We start from the raw sequence: 2,633 nt of genomic DNA on the forward strand, positions 1-2,633 counted from the left end.
TTGGCCGTGCAGCAGAAGCTGCACACTGAACATGGCTTGTTCAATGCTCAGCAGCGGCACACAGAAGATGGTGGCACCAGCACAGAGTGGACAACTCTGATCTTCTACGAGCCAGAGCTAAGTAGCATTGTCTCTCACTGTTGATATATGCATGTAAACTCACCAGCACATCGAAGTGCCTTGCATGAAGAAATGCAAGGTTCAGTCCATGATTCGCTTTGATAGGTTCTACTGAAACTGTGAATGCTCATAGCTCTGTACCTTGCATAGGGTAGTGCAAGGATAACTCGGTGTATGAGCATGAGTAAGCTAGGACCTGCTGTTGTTTAACACCAAAGTATATTGCATGAGGTAACGCAATCCTGGCAAATTTCCCAATGCTCAATGTAATTGTGTGAGGTAATGCAAGGTTCTCAACGGACAATGTATCTTGCATGAGGCAATGCAAATTTCTCTCTGACACTCAATGTATCTTGCATGAGTCAATGCACATTTCTCTCTGACACTCAATGTATATTGCATGAAGTAATGCAAGAAGAACAAGAAAAAATGGGGCAAGGTGAAGCCTTCTTTTTTGTTGGAGGGGAGCTTGACTCAAGAAGGCACTATTAAGTGGTAAGGAAGAGAAGAGTCAACATCTACCCCTTTCACAACCGTGCAGTAGTGGTAGGCTAGAAGGAGGCAGATAGCTAGTTTACACAAATACTAGCTGATGTAGGTCACGCATTGATTACGAGATGATTTTATGGTGATTCAATTTAATCATAGATTGAGACACATATATAAAAACTGTAGGTTCGTACAGAAAGAAAAACAATAGTTGAACCTTTTTAAAAAATTCACATTTAAGTCTAGATTAGGCTCACAGAAGAAATTGCAAACTGTTATAACATCACAGTTCCGTGAGTGAGGGTTAGTAGTACAAATATATGGTGCAAAAATCAATACTACTTGTGAAATAGTAGTATATTAATCTTGTCGACACATGATTATGTTTCTGGTTCGGTTTCTGGTCCGGAAAGAAGTCAGCCTTCACTTGTGTAGACCTGTTCGCAGGTCAAGGGTCCGAACTGTCATCAGGACGTGGTTCAAAGAAGGGGGTGAGCGCCTAAAGGGATAGATGACACGTGAGTGGGGGTGACCAAACAGACAGATACAGATCTGTGCATGGACTGCATGCTAGAAGCCTACCTTGGTAGTGTCAGCGGTTGGACTTGAAATTATTCGGTGCCTGCGCTGGTTTCTGGCAGGTCGTCAGTAGCTACAGTCTACAAAAAGGGGTAACAGTAAGTTACCTGGGTAATATGGTAAATCATAAGAACTCAGAGTAGAATCAGAAAACAGAGGCATACCTTGCGGGGACGGTAAGTCAGCTTCAAGTGTAGATGCCGAAGGGTTCACGGGTGCACAGGTTGAATGCCGCGGTGACAGGAACCAGAATCAGTTGGTAGGTGACTATTTGCGGTCACTGAAAAGCGCGAGATAAATTGCAAGTGAGTATTTAATAATATTGGCAGAAGGCCAAAGAACCAAAGAAAAGTAGTGAATGCACTTGGGTTGTGGTTGGAAATGCTGGTCTGGCTTATAGAGGCGGAAGGTGCATTTTAGCATGAGGTGCCTGGAGTCATTAAGGCAAGGAGATGCCATTTGTCTTGTGATTATCCTAGAACACTAGGGAGACAGGAAATGCAACTAAACGTGGAGGTGCCTTGGGTGATTGAGGCAGGGAAATTCAAAAACCCACTAATGGGAGCCATTGTTTAAAGTGAAAAAATTATTGAATATTAAATAACTAACGTGCATCTAGGAGGACGTTTTCGCTTAGTAGATATAAAGGAATAACGGTATGCAACCGGTGGTGGTATAAATTATGAAAAGCCACGAACGTGCTGAGTTTCTTACCTTATTCGCGTAGTGATTTGGAACGAGCTGTGCGATCGGGGAAAGAGCTGTGGCTACAATGGGTAATGTAGCAGAGTCATGAAGTACGCGCATGCCTCGATCGGAAAAAGTTGGATACCACACATGCGTAGTGCGATGTGAACGGAGACACTATTCAGAAGAAAAGCATGCATGCGTGGCTAGGCAGCCTTGATGGCTAATGCGGGCACTCAATGGGAATTATCATAAGTTCAGAGGCATCAGAAATGTTAGTTTACAGACAGAGAAAGCACACTAAACTAAATTGCCAGAGATTGGCCTGAAGTGCATGTATTGTTTTGCGTTCTGTAAAGAGATTATTTTAACAGAATTTAAAGTAGCATTTATTAAGTGTGAGGTGAAATTGAGGCATCAGGGTGGTATAAATGGTAGATTTTGTCTTAGGATGCAAAAGGGGGGGGGGGGCGTCAGACGGAGCAACCACAATGGTGCATTACCAAAGATACGTTCTGTTTGATGTAAACAGAAGTACAAAATTATATAAGGCAGCATATATTTCATATTAGGGTAAAGAGATGGAAGGTATTGTCTCAAATGCATAAAGGGAGCGGGTTCCATGTAATGTGGCTTCGGAGGAAGACGGGTGACTTACAGATATCGTTTATCATTGTGGGTGAATAGAGATGCGTTTACACTTCCGCGTATTGGTTGGTTTAGAACAACACTTTAGTAAAACAGAACTAGTTTTTGGC

The 2,633-nt window shown here is 42.7% G+C and overlaps 1 long non-coding RNA gene across 1 annotated transcript; it reads right to left on the reverse strand.

Moving 5' to 3' along the window:
- Positions 1-738: 738 nt before the first annotated feature.
- Positions 739-1,966, reverse strand: LOC138473658 (uncharacterized). Its single transcript, XR_011268833.1, has 4 exons — positions 1,903-1,966; positions 1,353-1,468; positions 1,192-1,268; positions 739-1,108 (listed from the first exon to the last, which is right to left on the reverse strand). It is a non-coding gene; the product is annotated as an uncharacterized lncRNA (long non-coding RNA).
- Positions 1,967-2,633: the final 667 nt, after the last annotated feature.

Source organism: Ambystoma mexicanum, chromosome 8 (genome assembly GCF_040938575.1).
Source record: "Ambystoma mexicanum isolate Mex_15411 chromosome 8, UKY_AmexF1_1, whole genome shotgun sequence".
Taxonomy (NCBI): domain Eukaryota; kingdom Metazoa; phylum Chordata; class Amphibia; order Caudata; family Ambystomatidae; genus Ambystoma; species Ambystoma mexicanum.